Source organism: Aquarana catesbeiana, linkage group LG05, assembly GCF_042186555.1.
Source record: "Aquarana catesbeiana isolate 2022-GZ linkage group LG05, ASM4218655v1, whole genome shotgun sequence".
In the NCBI taxonomy this organism is placed as follows: domain Eukaryota; kingdom Metazoa; phylum Chordata; class Amphibia; order Anura; family Ranidae; genus Aquarana; species Aquarana catesbeiana.
Window position 1 is genome coordinate 429160921 of NC_133328.1, and position 12423 is coordinate 429173343.

Here is a 12423-nt window from a genome sequence, read left to right on the forward strand (position 1 = left end):
CTCGGCACCGGCATTGTGACTGTGGGTGCCCGGCTGTGGCTTCACTGCGCATGCGAGAGCCGCGCTGTGATTGGCCAGGCAATCTTCTTGGACCTGTGACGTGTTCCAGAAGATTGCACAGAGGGAGGGGGAAGAGGTGCACTTCCTTCCAGCTCCGCGGAGCCCCAGGAGGAAGTGGGAGCTCGATGCCTCTAATAAGAGGGTATCCGCTCCCCCCTCCCCTGCAAAAAAATGACACGCCAAATGTGGCATGTCAGTGGATCACCTTCACTTAAAGCGGAAGTTCCATTTTTGGGTGGAACTCCGCTTTAAGTGGTATTACCCAAAAGCAAAGATTTATGACATTGCAGCTTACCATTTCTTAGATGCGATGGCTCCATTAGTTTTCTTTTTAGGCTTTCTTTACTTTATTTTCATCTGGTGATCCAGCCACTAAGTGTTATTTTTCAACAGAACAAGCGGTCTTGCAAATGTTTAGAGTGTTGAGACAAACCACTTACGCTGATTTTGTACATTTGTCCACTGACAAAGAAATGATCAGTCTAATTTTAAATGGTAGGTTTTTTTTTTTTTTTTTTTTTACAGTGAGAGACAGAATAACAAAAATATCCAGAAAAACACATTTCAAAAAAGTTATAAATTGACTTGCATTTTAAACGAGTGAAATAAGCATTTGACCCCTTCGCAAAACATGACTTGTTACCAAAACCCTTGTTGGCAATCACAGAGGTCAGACGTTTCTTGTAGTTGGCCACCAGATTTGCACACATATCAGGAGGGATTTTGTCCCACTCCTCTTTGCAGATCCTCTCCAAGTCACTAAGGCTTCGAAGCTGACATTTGGTAATTCGAACCTTCAGCTCCCTCAACATATTTTCTATGGAATTAAGGTCTGGAGACTGGCTAGGCCACTCCAGGACCGTAATGTGCCTCTTCTTGAGCCGCTCCTTTGCTGCCTTGGCCGTGTGTGTTTGGTCATTGTCATGCTGGAATACCCATCCATGACACATTTTCAATGCCCTGACTGAGGAAAGGAGGTTCTCACCCAAGATTTGATGGTACATGGCTCCGTCCATCGTCCATTAGATGCGGTGAAGTTGCCCGGAAAAAGAACCCCAAAGCATGTTTCTACCTCCGTGTTTGATGGTGGGGATGGTGTTCTTGGGGTCATAGGCAGCATTCCTCCTGCTTCTCCAGTTGAGTTGAGTTGAGTTGAGTTAATGCCATAGACCCCGATTTTGGTCTCATCTGACCACAACACTTTCACCTAGTTCTCCTCTGAATCATTCAGATGTTTATTTGCAAACTTCAGACAAGCCTGTATATCAGGGATAGGCAAATAGCGGACCTCCAGCTGTTGCAAAACTACAAGTCCCATCATGCCTCTGGGTGTTATGCTTGTGGCTGTTGGAATCTTGCAGTTCTGCAACAGCTGGAGGTCCGCTAATTGCATATCCCAGCTGTACATGCATTTTCTTTAACTGCTTGCCTACCGGCTCACGCCGATATACGCCGGCAGAAGGGCACGTACCTATACGTTGCCCTTTAAGAAGCGGTTTGCGGGCAGTGTGCACCCGCCGCGACCTCCATGAGCATGATCACGGGTCCCGCGGACCCGATGTCCGCAGGGATACCCACAATCGTTTTCCGGAGAGGAAGAACGGGGAAATGCTTATGTAAACAAGCATTTCCCCGTTCTGCCTAGTGACAGGACACTGATCACCGCTCCCTGTAATCGGGAGCAGGTTATCAGTGTCGTGTCACACATAGCCAAGCCCCCCCACAGTTAGAATCACTCCCTAGGACACACTTCACCCCTTCACTGCCAGTCACATTTACACAGTAATCAATGCATTTTTAATTGCACTGATCGCTGTGTAAATGTGAATGGTCCCAAAATCGCGCCAAAAGTGTCCAATGTGTCCGCCATAATGTCGCAGTCAGGAACAAAAAAAAAAAAAAATCGCTGCCATTACTAGAAAAAATTGATAATAAAAATGCCATAAAACTATCCCCTATTTTGTAGACGCTATAACTTTTGCGCAAACCAATCAATAAACGCTTATTGCAATTTTTTTACCAAAAATATGTAGAAGAATACGTATCGGCCTAAACTGAGGAAAAAAATAGTTTTTTTATATATTTTTTGGTGATATTTATCATAGCAAAAAGTAAAAAATAATGCGTTTTTTTCCAAATTGACGCTATTTTTTTGTTTATAGCGCAAAAAATAAAAACCACAGAGGTGATCAAATACCACTAAAAGAAAGCTCTATTTGTGGGAAAAAAAGACATCAATTTTGTTTGGGAGCCACGGTGCACGACCGTGCAATTGTCAGTTAAAGCCACGCAGTGCCGAATTGCAAAAAGTGCTCTGCTCTTTGGGCAGCCAAATGGTCCGGGGCTTAAGTGGTTAACAGGGGGACTTTGCGGGCGCTGCAGGATTTAAATCATTCACGGCGTAGTGTGTTACCAATTGTTTTCTTGGTGACTATGGTCCCAGCTGCCTTGAGATCAGTGACAAGATTCTCCCATGAAGTTCTGGGCTGATTCCTCACCATTCTCATGATCATTGAAACTCCACGAGGTGAGATCTTGCATGGAGCCCCAGACCAAGGGAGATTGACAGTTTTTCTGTGTTTCTTCCATTTGCAAATAATCACACCAACTTCTGTCACCCTCTCACCAAGCTGCTTGGCGATGGTCTTGTAACCCATTCCAGCCTCGTGTAGGTCTACAATCTTGTCCCTGACATCCTTGAACAGCTCTGTGGTCTTGGCCATGGTGGAGAGATTGGAATCCGATTGATTGTTTCGGTGGACAGGTGCCTTTTATACAGGTAACAAGCTGAGATTAGGAGCACTCCCTTCAAGAGAGTGCTCCTAATCTCAGCTAGTTACCTGTAGCCAGAAATCTCGCTGATTGATAGGGGATCAAATACTTATTTCACTCATTAAAATGCAAATCAATTTATAACTTTTTTGAAATGTGTTTTTCTGGATATTTTTGTTGTTAATCTGGTCTCTCACTGTTAAAATAAACCTACCATTAAAATTATAGACTGATCATTTGTCAGTGGGCACAAAATCAGCAGGGGTGTGAAATACTTATTTCCCTCACTGTAAAGACTTGTCCTTTGGCCAATCTCCTTCTTATGGTTTGATAAAGGGGCGCTCCTATCTGCTCTAAACATGTAGCCACACCCCCTCCACTTCCTGTCATCATCACCCAGCCGAGAGAGGGGCTGTTTGGAGCTGCAGGGATCTTGCTACTTTTGGAAGCTGCTGTTGCTTATGTTCCAGCCTGAATCCGGACAGCTGCACTTCCATTAAGAACTCGGCTTCAACTAGCCACAAGCCTGCTGAGCTCTGCAGCCTCATGGTGATCCTATGGAGGTCTATAAGGGCTTATGGTAAGTCTTGATTCACTTAACTAGTGAGTGCATTTTATTTATTTTTTTTATAAAATCGCTTCACTTAGACAGAGGCGCCCTCTTCTGTTTGTTTTTTTAGAGACTTCCAGCTGCTGGTGTGTTTGTAAAAAATCATGTCAATTTTACCGGAGTGCTGAATAAGTGTTTATTATAAGATGTTTATTATTAAAAAAAGAAAAACGCTTTAAGTTGTAGTTGACCCTGGATGATGCCTGAAAAAAAGATGGCACTGTCTTTCTAAAGGGAAGGCACTGTCAACAGGAAGCACTGTAATCCCTGTGAGATGTGGCACACTTACACATAACCTAGAATTCTTGTGACCCAGTCACATAATCAACTGCTCACAATCAACCATGTGCCTGTAAAGAAAGGACTTAACACTTACCTCTCCTGTCGTCTGTAGAGCTGAACACTACTCTGAGATCAATAGAAATTATGCTCAAAGGCTGCTGAAAAACAGATACATTCAGGAGTACCAATCTCCTTAGTCCACCACAGTGGTCACTGCTTCCTCCTGCATAACTCCACCCCCCATGTTTTGTCCTGGAGCAGCGTGAAGGTCAGCAGGAGGAACCAGTGACAGCTCTAGGGGACCACAAAGATCAATATTCCCTTGGTCCCTAATAGAGAAGGGCTCGGGATCTTAGTCCCAACTCACCTGCTCGATCCCGCCAGAAAGCCAACACTGCACACAGCTAATCACAGGCAGTGAGACATTTCCTGATTTGTGCAGCTGCAGATCGGGAAATGTCTCCCTGCCTGTGATTAGCAGTGTGCAGTGTTGGTTTCCTAGCGGGATCGGTCAGGTGGGATACCGAACATGCCTGAGCCCATTCCTAGTTCCTAATGCTGACCTCCACATTACCACTTTCACGTGCAGTTACATGGTGATCAGCACAGGGAATCAGTGAAGGCTATGCAGGGACCATGGAGATCAACATCAGAGAGGCATTCACCGATGCAGATTCCAGAAGAGGCAATTATGTAGTCTCTTCTTAGCAGGTGTGTGCTAGGTTGAGAACATTTGATAATATGACAAGGAATAGGTCTGATTTTTTGTATGTGGTGGAAGGCCTCAGGGATTCTGGCTTCCATACTCTAGGGCAGGGGTAGGCAACCTCAGGCCTCCAGCTGTTTTAAAACTACAAGTCCCATGAGACATTGCAAGACCCCAACAATCACAGGCATGATTCCTAGAGGCAGAGGCATGATGGGATTTGTAGTTTCACCACAGTTGGAGTGCCGAGGTTGCATACCATTGCTCTAGGGTATTGTGTTGCCTTTTGCCAAGGTGCAATGGCAACGTTTTGGAGCTGGTAAAGTTGGAGATTCTGAATGCTAGAAGGCTGATCTATGGGATTAAAGCCATCGATTTAACGTGGTTGTAAAGGCACAAGGTTTTTTACCTTCACACATTTTATGCATGAATGTAAAAAACCTTCTGTGTGCAGCATCCCCCCCAGACCTCCTAATACTTACCTGAGCCCCCTCTCGATCCAGTGAAGCCACAAGAGAGTCATGGCTCCCTGGGGACTCGCACTCCTGATTGGCTTTTGGCAGCAGCCAAATCACAGTCAATCCCAGCCAGTGAGCCATTTAGGAGACAGAGGTGGTGGAGTGGCCGAGCCATGGCTTTGTGTGTGAATGGACAGTAGTGCGCCTGCTTGGGTGCCAGCATTGCATGTTGCTTGCTGTGGGGGTGCCCGGCAGGAGGGAGAGGCCAGGAGCACTGACGTGGGACCCGAGAAGAGGAGGATCTGGGCTGCTCTGTGCAAAACCATTACACAGAGCAGGTAAGTATAACATGTTTGTTATTTATATAAAAAAAAAAAAAAAAAAAAAAAACCCACACACAAGACTTTAATATCACTTTAAGTAGATGAGACTCTTCACTAACAAAAATTGTGTGAATATTAATTTTAATGATTCAATCGTGTGAAAAGCAAATTCCTGTTCACTTATAACATCTAATCATGTATGGATTAGAGGTCGACCGATATTTGGCAATTTTTTAATTAATCGGCATCTGCCGATTGTGCTGATAAAAAAGACCGATTTAAAACTTCAGCGCAACTTACAAATGACTTCTGTAATAGAAGTCAATGCAAGTTGCCTGAAGTCTTCCCATGGAGCAACTTGTCTCTCCTATCTGGGCAGCCTGCCAAGTCTGAGAAAAGAAGCAAAGAGATACAATGTTTATACTTATCAATGGACTGAACTCTGTGTGTAGGAGTTCTCAGTTTAACCATTTAGGCCCCTTTCACAGTCGTAATGTTTAGGTCCGCCTGTCAGTTTTGTCGGCGGACCTAAACGGGCGCTCCATGTTAGTCTATGGATCGACGGATGTCAGCGGTGACATGTCCGCTGACATCCGACCTGGTCCAATCCGCTAAAATCAGACAGATGGCCCTACGCTCGCATCCGACCCTGGCGGATCGGTTCGGGTGAGATCTGATGAAAACGGACATGCTCTCCGTTTTCGTCCGATCTTCAAATAGTAACTAGCGGCGTTCGACAAGCCCCTCCCCGCTCAGTGAGCAGAGAGGGACCTGTCATCTGCCGGCTCAGCAGAGATCAACGGAGAGATCTCCCGATGAGCTGGCGGACAGAGGCAGACTCCGTGGCAGCGGATCCACCTCGTTGGAATGAAGCCTTAAAGGCTAAATCTTTTCTGATGCTTACAAGTAAAAATCCTGTATCTGCTAGAAAATCACTTAGAACCCCCATATATATATATATATATATATATATATATATTTTTTTTAGCAGAGACCCTAGGGAATAAAATAGCGGTTGTTGCAATATTTTATGTCACACAGTATTTGTGCAGCAGTCTTTCAAACATAATATAGACTAATAAATTAAAAAAAAAAAAAAAAAAAACTAAAAAACAGTAAAGTGAGCCCATTTTTTTTGTCCAAAAGTTTTGAGTACCTGTTTTTGTGTATTTAATATTTAAGATATAGTTTTTTTTTTTTTTATCTAAATTATACATACAAGTGAACTGATTGGAGGTTTGTTTTGTTTAATAAATGTTTAAGAGCCCTTGCACACTGGGGCGGTTTGCAGGCGCTATTGCGCTAATAATAGCGCCTGCAAACCACCCCGAAAGTACCGCTGCTTTCATTCCAGTGTGAAAGCCCCGAGGGCTTGCACACTGGAGCGATGCGCTGGCAGGACGGTAAAAATAGTACTGCCAGCAGCATCTTCGGAGTGGTGAAGGAGCGGTGTGTATACCACTCCCTTACCGCTCCTGCCCATTGAAATCAATGGGACGGCGCGGCTATACCGCCGGCAAAGCGCCTCTGAAGAGGCGCTTTGCGGTGGTATTTAACCCTTTCTCGGCCGCTAGTGGGGGGTAAAACCGCCCCGCTAGCGGCCGCATACCGACGGTAAAACGCTGCTAATAATAGCGGCGTTTTACCGCCGACGCCGCCCCCGCCCCAGTGTGCAAGGGCTCTAAATGGTATGTTAATTGGATCCTGTCTAAATTGTCCCTAGTATGTATGAATGTGAGTTAGGGACCTTAGACCTGTAAGCTCCTTGAGGGTTAGGGACTGATGTGACTGTACAATGTATATGTAAAGTGCTGCGTAAATTGACGGCGCTATATAAGTAACTGAAATAAAATAAAAATAAAATGTAAGAAATTTTCTGTATCACTTATTACTTAAGGCTGCTTTCACACTGGAGCGGGCAGGCGTTGACAGTAAAACGCTGCTAGTTTTAGCGGCGCTTTACCGTCATTTTAGCGGTGCTATTCGGCTGCTAGCGGGGCGCTTATAACCCAGCTAGCAGCCGATGAAGGGGTTAAATGTGCCCATGTAGCGCGGCTGCCGAAGCGCTTCAGCAGTGGTGCCCATTCATTTTAATGGGCAGGAGTGGTGGAGGAGTGGTATACCGCACTGCATTCCTTTTCAATTCTCCAAAGATGCTGCTTGCAGGACTTTTTTTTTTTTAACATCCTTCCAGTGCATTGCCTCAGTGTGAAAGCACTCCACATTTCCACATATGCCACCTATTTATTTTCAGATCTTTTCTGTTTGTCTATTGTATATTGTATATTTTGAATAGTTGATAAACTCCAATTAATCTATCATTTACAAAATTCCAATGACATAATTTACAGACAAAATAGAGCAGCGCACTCTAAAGTATGTACATATGTTTGACTCTACAGCTGGGTCCAACTTAAGCCTCGGTTTACACTATGAAACCCCCCATGTGAAGGGTACAGGAACCGCACTGCATTCCTTTTCAATTTACATGTGATTCAGTGCTGTGAATGAGCTCAAATCGCACCGCACCAAAGTCGTGCATGCACCAATTTTGGATCCACATTGTTTGCGACCTACGTTTGGGGTGTTGTTAAGATTGCACTGATACCCGCTGCAGATGGCAAGCGCAGTGCGATTTGAGTGCGGTGTGGGAAACGCACACGGATTGTGGGCTTTCCCGCACAACATTCATTTAAAACTTAGGCTAAAAGCTCTTCCTCAAAGACAGAGACTGAAAGCAAGTGAAAACAGAGGATAACACGCAGGCTCCTTCATCTATCTCCTGTGTGTAGGGTATTGCATGAAGCTTCACACTCCAGTCTCATGTTAATGTCTGCAGTGCAGACAGGGGTGAAGGCAACCAGATAAAATCCCAGGGGAATCAATAGCAATCAGACCAAGGATGGCAAGTTGATTTTTCACTAAAATGCCATGTTTTAACATGGCGCAGTGCCATTACTTATCACAAGAACAAGGGAATCTACAAACAAGGGTTCTAACAGGATGGGTGAATCAAATGAGTATTCAGGCAGGGAGTCACTCTAACTTGCAGTTTCCTAAAAAGGTGCCAAATTAAAAGCTATAGGACTATAACAACAGAGAGTCTAGCTGAGAATTAATACTTCAGAACACAAACAGCTAAAGTTGCCCTTATACTCATAAAAAGCCTCACCCCCTAGTCAAGTCCAGGGTAGCCGCGGTAATGCAGGTGCACATCTGGAGGGATTCAAGGATGAAGTGCCACTGCAAAGAAACAGCAGAACTCTGGTAGCAATTCTTCATGCTGCATGCGATTAGGCTGTGGTCCGGCTACCTGCATGCTTGTGCTGACAGTGAGGGCCTCTTATGTGGCTGCAGATCACTTGACCGGCTTACCTCTGCCTCATCAGGTGTGGCCTCTCTAAGCTGATGAGAGAGGGAACCTGATAAATTTGTCTTTCTTGGGCATATCCAGCAACCCAGGAAATTGGGGGAAATGGACTTAAAGCGGTAGTAAACTGTGGCTGTTTAAAAAAAAAAAAAAAAAGGCAATTGTAAAATGTGCTAGTATGCATCACATACTAGCACATTATGAAATACTTAACTTGGAAACAAGCCTTCCGGTGGGGTGTGCTGTCACAGCTGAGAGGGATGACATCTTCCCTTGTCTTTCATCCAGGTTTGCGCCCTCTGGCTATGCTTTAAAAATGTTTACAGGTTACCCGTTTAGAGTTACAGAGGAGGTCTTGCGCTAGAATTATTGCTCTCACTCTAACGTTTGTGGAAATACCTCACAGTTGTTTGAATGCCATTTACATTTGCGGGCACAACCTACGTATTCGTTCGCTACTTTTATTCCTATTGCAAGGAATGTAAACATCCCTTGTATTAGGAAAAGGCATGACAGGTCCTCTTTATGGAGAGGTCTGGGGTCTATCTGTATCTGTCCCCAGATCTCTCCTCTATGCGGGAAAGCCTGAGACCAAAAAAAAATCAATCTCGGGCTTTCCAGAAAAAAATGGCAGTGTTTACATCTGCTGGCCACCAAGGATCATAGAGACCATCTGGTCCGCGGTCAGTTCTATGGTAAACTGTCGCTGGCAGATTCATTCTCCCTCCAGGAAGCAATGTAAAGCCTGTAAAAGCAATCAAGTGACTAAGCACCTGCTATGATGGCTTTTACTTTGCAGGGAATCGCCTGCTGAAAAAAAATATATCTCAATGATGCATGTAGCTGCAGGCATCATTCAAATATCCCACTCAAAGTCCAGGACGTCACGACATCCTTGGGCAGGAAGTGGTTAAGCTGTCCATAGATGAATTGATATTCTGAGTGTTCAGCAGGGATTGGCCATCCACGTATGGGCCCTGTGGCTGTACAGAAGTCAATCTACCAATTATAGACTGATCACTGTATTCTAACAGTAGGGAAGTCTCCTCACTGACAGAATACAAAAACACAGTAGGGAGGATTCCCCCACCCACCTCAAATGTGTAGATGGGGAATTGGGTCAGTTTTTTGGTTCAGCCTGCTGACTGAGCTACAACAACGGACTAATCTAGGGCAAGCTTTAACCAGAACAAGCATGCATGGTAAGGTAGGGCTATAGCTTGGGAAAGCACAAGTCACAGAACTGCAGGATCTACGATAAAACTGCAGACTGCTGAGGAACTACTAACCTCAGCATGCCATCTGCTGCTTGTGGTTTTCCGGATGCCCTGGGATTTGTGATTCTATAGCCCTGTCAAAGGGATCCTAGTGTTATTTCAATTAGGCTATAAATACAGGGCCTGGCATGCTGGTACTGTCCGAATCAGTGGAAGCTAAGGCAGAGGCTAGTATGCTGGAGCCTGTAGTCCTTCCAGGCTGGAATTGGTTGAGTAGCCAGAGACTTGTATGTTGGTGTCTGTAACCATCGCCTCTTCAGGATGGTATTGATGAAGTGGTCAGAGGCTGACATGATGGTGCCTGTATTCCTCTGGGGGTGGTATAGGTGGATAGGGCACAGCCTGTTATTCTGGTACCTGTATTTTACCCAGGCTGGTATTGATGAAGTGACAGGCTGGGGGTAGGGAGGGCAGAGGCTGGCATGATGGTGCCTGTATTCCTCTGGGGGTGGTATAGGTGAATAGGGCACAACCTGTTATTCTGGTACCTGTATTTCTCCCAGGTTGGTATTGATGAAGTGACAGGCTGGTGGTTGGTAGGATAGAGGCTGGCATGATGGTGCCTGTATTCCTCTGGGGGTGGTATAGGTGAATAGGGCACAACCTGTTATTCTGGTACCTGTATTTCTCCCAGGTTGGTATTGATGAAGTGACAGGCTGGTGGTTGGTAGGACAGAGGCTGGCATGATGGTGCCTGTATTCCTCTGGGGGTGGTATAGGTGACTAGGGCACAGCCTGTTATTCTGGTACCTGTATATCTCCCAGGTTGGTATTGATGAAGTGATAGGCTGGGGGTAGGGAGGGCAGAGGCCAGAATGCCAATACCTGTAGTCCTTTCAGACTGGTATTGGTGGAGGGGACAGAGTCTTCCTAGGCTGGTATTAGTGAGGTGACAAGCGAGAGGAGGCAGATGAGGGTAGACGCTGCCATGCTGATACCTGTAATCCCTCCCAGGCTGGTATAGGCAAATAGGGCAAAGACTGGTATGCTGGCACCTGTAGTCACCCCAGACTGGTATTGGTGAAACAGAGGGTGGCATGTTGTTACTTGTAGTCCTCCTAGGTTGTTATTAGTGAGGTGACAAATGGGGGGGGGGCAGGGGAGGGTAGAAGCTTCCATGCTGATACCTGTGTTCCCTACCAGACTGGTATAGGTGAACGGGGCAATGACTGGTATGCTGGTAATAAAATAAAGAGATGGTCACACTCTGAATATCCAAAAAACTTGCCTGATGTACCTTTATTGTCACAAGTGTAACAGACAAACACAGGACAAGCAGATGACATGTTTCACAAGCGATAGCTTGCTTGTTCACAAGCAACTGGTATGCTGGTACTTGTGGTCCTCCCTAGCTGATCTTGGCAGATAAGGCAGAGATTCGTAGGTTAATATCTGTGGTCCTCCCTGGTAGTACTGGGAACGCAGAAGAGGAAAAAGGTGGCAGTGTGAGAAGTCACTGCTAGAAGGCCTAGTTAGCACTCTTGGTCACCCGCTGCCTGGTACCTGGACTGGCACTCCTCAGTGGAGATGTTTTCCCAGCGTCTGGGGGGGGGGGGAGCAAACACAATAATGTCATGGGCCGGAGCCATCAGTGTGACTGGCAATGGAAGCCTGCAAGGAGCAGCCAGAGCACTGAACACCCAGTCCAGAAACTGGGGGGCAAGTTTAATACCCAGCACTGTACCCAGTGACCCTGTGCACTCCGCGCCTGCCCTCTACAGGTGTGACCACCTACAAAAACAACTACTGGGATTTCCATGTCCTGATTGGAGGAGGACTAAAGTTTGCACAGCTTCACTGGACCAATGATACCTTCTCATTTACTATATAGAACTTCTCAGCCCCATATTAACTGTACGCAGAATTCAATTAAACACCCTAAGACCAAGGAAGCATTACAAACATACTGTACACAGTGCCTGAACCCACACACAGCACCCTGCACTGGGGGAATCCAGGCACTGCTCTAATAATAAGGTAAATACGGTACCTGTCCTGTTCTCCTGCTGACCTGTTAGTTCTTGAAGTAAGAAGATAATACACAGGACCATTACCTATTTCAATATCATGCTGGATACACTTCGCTGCCTCTTCCTTTACACTAGCCAAGCCTCGCTCTGACAGCAAGAGCCAAACCTCGCTTTCACATACCAAGCCTCGTTCTCAGCTCCGCAGCAGCCAAGCCTCGGTCTGACAACAGGGACCAAGCTTCGTTTCCAATTCTACATTACAGTAGCCAAGCCTCGTTTCCAACTCCAAACTCACATGGTGTATTCTTCTTATCTCTGTAGGTTAGCTCAGACTCTCCCGCCTGCTTGCATTGATAGGCATGTTGGAAGTTGATGTATTAGTGTGTTGGGCTTAGCAGACACATTAGCTGTGCTTTTCTGCCTGCTTATCAGAACAAGAGAGCCTGAGAAGCAATGATCTCATATTCGATCTCATGTTACCACTTTAAGACCAGGCCTTGTAACAACCAGTATTTTTGCTAGAAAATGTATATATCTATATCTATATATAGATATAGATAGATATATATCTATATATAGATATAGATATATATCT

At 45.5% G+C, this 12423-nt stretch overlaps 1 protein-coding gene across 2 annotated transcripts in view; it reads right to left on the bottom strand.

Annotated features, from left to right (window-relative positions):
* The window catches only part of ZNF407 (zinc finger protein 407), an 823527-nt gene extending 811402 nt beyond the window's left edge, over nt 1-12125 (bottom strand). The window contains exon 1 of one of the 2 annotated variants that reach the window (XM_073631246.1): nt 11913-12125. The gene's annotated coding sequence lies outside the window, so the exon portion shown is untranslated. Of the gene's footprint in view, nt 1-11848 lie in introns of both variants that reach the window. The other variant, XM_073631245.1, reaches the window with a different exon arrangement.
* Nucleotides 12126-12423: the final 298 nt, after the last annotated feature.